This window comes from Chenopodium quinoa, unplaced genomic scaffold (genome assembly GCF_001683475.1).
Source record: "Chenopodium quinoa cultivar QQ74 unplaced genomic scaffold, ASM168347v1, whole genome shotgun sequence".
Classification (NCBI taxonomy): domain Eukaryota; kingdom Viridiplantae; phylum Streptophyta; class Magnoliopsida; order Caryophyllales; family Amaranthaceae; genus Chenopodium; species Chenopodium quinoa.
This window is the reverse complement of record NW_018743942.1, coordinates 2113586-2119566: the sequence shown is the minus strand read 5'-3', so window position 1 is coordinate 2119566 and position 5981 is coordinate 2113586. Positions and strand designations below refer to the sequence as shown.

Sequence of the window (5981 nt, the reverse complement as noted above, 5' to 3'; positions counted from 1 at the left end):
GCACGGGCACAAAACTAGTAATAATAATAATAATAATAATAATAATTGCAATGTTGTAAATTCTGTTTGGTATTGCGGCTTCTGAAGTTCAACTATATCATTGTCTGAAAATATTTCCAACCAAATCTTTAAAGGGGCCAATTATAATATCCTTTTGTCGTGGATTGCACCTGTAAAAAGTAGTGAGTACTGACGACACATTACCACTATCTTTTGGATGTTGATTTCACTTTTGTTTATGGTTTATTTTTTCTATCAAAATTTAGACTGCTGATTCTGAACAAAGAAAAAAGAAATGGAACTTCAGTTTATATTATGACTCGTTACGCATTGTCCTCTATGCAGATGAAAATGGGGTAATTACGACAATTGATTTACTTCTTGGCATATGGTCTGAGGAGGAATATCCTGGCCATAAGATATTGGCTGCCCTAGGTTTCGATGATGAGAAGGCCAACAAGCTTAAATCAATAGGCTCCTAAACCTGGTTTTGATGAAGATAAGTAATTCATATTTAACTTTCGATGTTGCTAACATTGTAATTCTTTGATCTTAGAAAGCATGTGAATGGTGACTGAGCTCAAGTAATGTGCTCAATTCATAGCTTTTCGTTCATTCTTCAGTTGCGGAAAGTCCCTTCACTCCACATGCTTTTTGTGTACTACCATTCCCTCCATGGAAAAATTTCCAGATGGGAAAATCATGATTCACTTATTCCAGAATTTATGAATTATAAAATCCGAATGACAATTGTTTGTATCTTTGGGTTTAGTATATAGAAATTTCATACAATTGTCTCTTACATTTACATTTGTATCCTACATATGGCAGTGATTCATGGACATAGAAGATTAAATCATAGCTGAGTCCATTTTTTTTTCCTTCAGTCAGATAATTTTCTTACTTTTAGGTGTGTCTGAATTCTCTGCCTTAGAATGCTGACCAATAGTGATCACGTAGTAACTTCAAAATTCTCTCTTTTTTCTAAGGTTTTAACTGAGCCCTCATCTGATAAAAACTCTTCACCTGTTGAGGCGCGTACTTGAGCCTTGCCTGCCTCTTTGACCCAATCAATTCTTGCTATAAACACCAGTAACAAAAGCAAGCAGGTTGATGCACCTACCAAGAACCCCAAGAAAAGACCCCCAAGCCCGAGCTTTGCTTTGAAACCCAATGCACTCCCCAAAGGTAAAGCCAGCAAGTAGAACCCACCAAGGCTGCAAATGTACCAAGCCATGGCCTTGCTGTTCCTCGGACAATCCCTCCGGAAACTGTCAATGGAAAGTTTTCCACTTCAATCATAGCCATCAAGACCATCATTTTTTTGACCCCTCTGATTACCCCCTTGCTATGGCTGAACATTGAGCCCCACCAACCCCGGGCTGCCACCATGACCAAGGCCCCCAAACATCCAGAGAAGGCTGCTCTTATGAGGGACACATAGGCTGATTAGTAAGCATTTTTTGGTTGGTTTGCCCCGAGCTCATTGGACACCCGGGTTGATGCACTTACAGAAAGGGAGAGCATTACCGAGAAGAGTAAGTAATCGAAGTTAATCACAATTACAAGCACCCCAACCGCTTCCTTAGCATTAGGAAGTCTCCCTGTGAGGAGGACTAGGATCTCGTAGCACCACCACTCTAAGCAGGTTGTCAGGCAGCATGGCCCGCATAAGCTGAGCAAGGCACGCCATTCCTTGATACCCTGATCCCACCACCCCCCTTTCCTGCCACTTTTCTCTCCCCCTCAGTTCCATGTGTAGCACGTATAATGCGAGCAGTAACATTATTAGAAGATCACTAATCCAGACTGCTATGGCTACCCCTTCAAAACCCTTTGTTTTTATCAAAAGTATGTTGATGGGAACATGAAAAACTACTGCAAGAGTAGAGCTTAACATAATAGGAACGGTGATACCCTGAGCACTCAAGTATGTTTTCAGAGGGCAAAGAAAGGCGTTCACCATCAAATCAGGAAGCAGATAAAGAAGATAGCGGTGAGCCATGACTACCATATCCTCCTGTTGTCCAAAAAGGGGAAGAATTTTGCTAATATTCAGCCAAAGGATAGAGATTGGAAGGGTGGCAACGAGCAGCAAAAGAGTTACCATGAAGAGGGTCCTATGAAGTAGTCTGTAGTTCTTTGCACCATATGCTTGACCACATATTGGTTCCATGGCTCCACACAAGCCCGTCAGTATAGAGTATCCGGTGACATTTGCAAACGTGAACCCTAGAGCACCTCCAGCCAATTGTAGCTCACCAAGCCGCCCCAAGAAGGCTACCGTGATTGCCTGCTTGATAAACCACGTTAAGTTCATCATCACCATGTTAGAATTTAGGTGAGTGGAAGTAGTGGTGGGATAAAATTTGAAGTATTATTGCATGGGGATAGCTTACATTTGCATGACCAAGTGCTAGTATATATAGTGGTGTAGGTCGGTTTACATGCTCCTTCACCGACATACTACTCTACTCCTATCTACTAGCTTTCTCTTAAGACACTAGGCTATTCTAGAAATATCTAGCTAATTGTAGATTTTACTAATTAGATTTTTCTAGATTACATTTTTAACACTCCCCCTTAATCTGAAAAATCTTGTACTCTAAACTGTACGTCATCTTCTCAAAATATTCTTTCGGTTTTGTTGATGCTCTTGTCACCAACGGCCTCTAATGTTGTTTCTTCTTGTTGTCACCGACAACTTCTAATCTTGACTTTTCTTCTTGTCATTGTGTTGGTACTCATGTTACCAACCTTAATTTTGTTGTTTAATTTTGGTACTCGTGTTACCATCTTTCTAACTGATCTGATGCTCGTGTCACCAGAGATCTCCCAAATTCTCCTTTCGAATATATCTCCTTTATTTTTCCTTTTAATTTTGGTGCTCATGTCACCAAATATTTCTGCTAATGCACTTGTCATTAGCAACCTCTTATTTTCTTCTTCAAAACAAGCTTTCTTCATTATCTTCCTTGCCAAAATTGGCAATTTTCACATCAGCTTTCTTGAACCTGCAATTCTTTCCAACATGGCCGAACTTTTTTCATATCCAACATTGTGTTTTTCCTTTGAAGTAGCAATCTGCACTATCATGGTTAGTTCTCTTACAAATTTTACAAAATAATTTATTCTCCATACCTTTGTATTTTGGTGAATCTTCTTCATCTTCACCCTCGACCTTCTTCATGGACCCATTTCTCTTGATTTCCCCTAGTTTAAGGGAAAATTTTGCTGCAAGCGCGGTCTCTATCATGTCTTCATCATTACTTTGACGAATTTTTCTTTGTTCATGGGACTCCAGAGATCCCATAAGTTGTTCAACAGTTATGTTGGATAAATCTTTTGTTTCTTCAATTATTGTAACTATATTGTCAAATTTGTCATTTAATGATACTAGAATTTTCTTCACAATTTTTTCATCCGAAATTTCTTCTCCATATGATTTCATTTGATTAACAATCTCAATAATTCTTGAAAAATAATCTTTAACCAAGTCATTATCTTTCATCCTTAAATTTTCAAAATCTCTTCTTAAAGATTGAAGTTTAATACTTCTCACCTTGCTATCTCCCTAGAACTCTTGTTGTAGAATCTCCCATGCCTCCTTTGCTGTATTAGCCCTCATAATTCTTGGAAAAATGGTATCTTTCACCGCATTTTGTATGAGATATAATGCCTTTGCATCCTCCATCATTTCCTCCTCAAGTCTCTTCCTTTGAGCATCACTTAGGCTGCTTTCATCTTCAGGTTCATTATAACCTTTGTCGGCATAGCTCCATAGTCCATATGACCTTAGCATCGTCTTCATTTTAATTTTCCAAAAATCATAACTTTCTCCCCCAAAAGTTGGAATGGGAAAACTCACATTGTTATTGGCCATTATATATTATGTTGTGTTTGGGATAATATGTGTATGATATTAGAGGAAGGTATGGGTATTGTGGCTCTGATACCAAATGTTAGAATTTAGGTGAGTGGAAGTAGTGGTGGGATAAAATTTGAAGTATTATTGCATGGGGATAGCTTACATTTGCATGACCAAGTGCTAGTATATATAGTGGTGTAGGTCGGTTTACATGCTCCTTCACCGACATACTACTCTACTCTTATCTACTAGCTTTCTCTAGATTTCTCTTAAGACACTAGACTATTCTAGAAATATCTAGCTAATTGTAGATTTTACTAATTAGATTTTTCTAGATTACATTTTTAACACACCAGTGGGACCGCTATCCCCCGTTGCTTCCTTAGCTCAAAAGTAACATCTTGGACCAAGTATGTTGTCCATGACGCCACTGTAGGAGGTAAAGATTGATGATTATCTTCTAGTTTCGGTATTGGCGGTGGTGTTGTGGACATGGTTGTTATTGATTGAAGGTGTGGATGATAGGATATGGCAAAGTTAGTGGAATAGACTTTGATAAATAAGCAAGGGGAGATAGTGAGGGGTGGGGTTGTGGTCAGATAAAGGATGATTAAGTGTGAGTAGTGCTGTCAAATTTCAAACCGAAACCGTTTAACTGCCCAAAACCGACCGACCCAAATGAGACCCGAACCGATTAAAAACCGATTTTTTTGAAACCGAAAACCGACCCGAACCGTATTTTAGTAACCGAATCGACCCGAATAATGTTAAACCCTATAAGAACCGAACCCGTTAACAAACCAAACCGAATATAAACCGAACTAAAAGAAAACCGAACCGAAAAATAACCGAACCGTATCTAACCCGAAACCGGTTCCAACCCGAAACCGTTTAAACTGGCAAAAAAACCGCTTACACTGAACCGTTAGCAAACTGCTACCCGTTTGCACCGAACCATTTAAAAACCGAACTGATTGTAAACCGAACTCGTTATAAACTGAACCGTTTATGAACCAAACCGCTTCTAAATCGAACCGTTTACAAACTTTTTTATATAATTAAATGGATTTTTTTTTTTGACGGGGATATAATTAAATGGATTAAATATTAGAAATCTTAGAATATTTTTTTTTAAATAGCAAGGCAAATCATTCATTAAGGTCTTAAGGATAATCAGTGTTCACAAACAAGAGCAAAACAAGCAGGCTCAGGCCCTGCCTCAAACTATTAGCAACACTACTGCCTCTAGTCATGTATACATTTGAGGTGATGAAACCAAATGAACAAAAAGCCTGTAATATTAAGTACCAAGGCTTGGCTAAAGGCGTAATAAATAAAATTAATTCACAGAGACTATTAAGCATATGATTACATTGATTCTGTGAGTAATAATGAAATAAAGATGGGAGTGTGCTAGTGACATGAATATACTATTAGGCTATGTTTTAATTCAGATTCAACTATAATTTAGTAAACTTGAAATGGAACCGATATGAATAACGTTAAAGTGGTTAAACAATCGAAGAACCGAACCAGTTATAAACTGAACCGAAAAAGAACCGAACCAGTTATTAAAAACTGAACTAAAAAAGAACCGAACCAGTTATAAACTGAACCAAAAAAGAACTGAATTGTTTCTAACCCGAAACCGTTTCCAACCCGAAACTGTTTGAACCGGGATAAAAACCGTTTACACCGCACCGTTAACAAACCGCAACCCGTCTACACCGAACCGTTTACTACCCGGACTGTTTACAACCCGAACCGAATTAAAACCGCTTAAGTATAAACTGGAACCGAATCGAACCGATAACTATTAAACCGAACCAAAACCGACCCGTGAGACAATTAAACCGATTCCAAACCGACCCGATTAAATACAGAACCGATTTCAAACCGAACCGAAACCGAACTGTCAAACCGTTTTGACAGTGCTAAGTGTGAGTGCATGAGTTTTGTGATGGTTTTCTAATTGGTAAAGAAATTGTCTAAAAAAAAATAAAGAAAATATATTATCTTATAATGTGGAATTAATTGAGCATACAATAATTCATGAAGATTATATCATCAAGTGTGTAATGACAAGCGATGAATCATAAGTAGGCCAATGCCA

The 5981-nt window shown here is 38.2% G+C and overlaps 1 pseudogene; it reads right to left on the bottom strand.

Moving 5' to 3' along the window:
* Positions 1–279: 279 nt before the first annotated feature.
* On the bottom strand, positions 280–5438 carry LOC110688859 (annotated as a pseudogene).
* Positions 5439–5981: the final 543 nt, after the last annotated feature.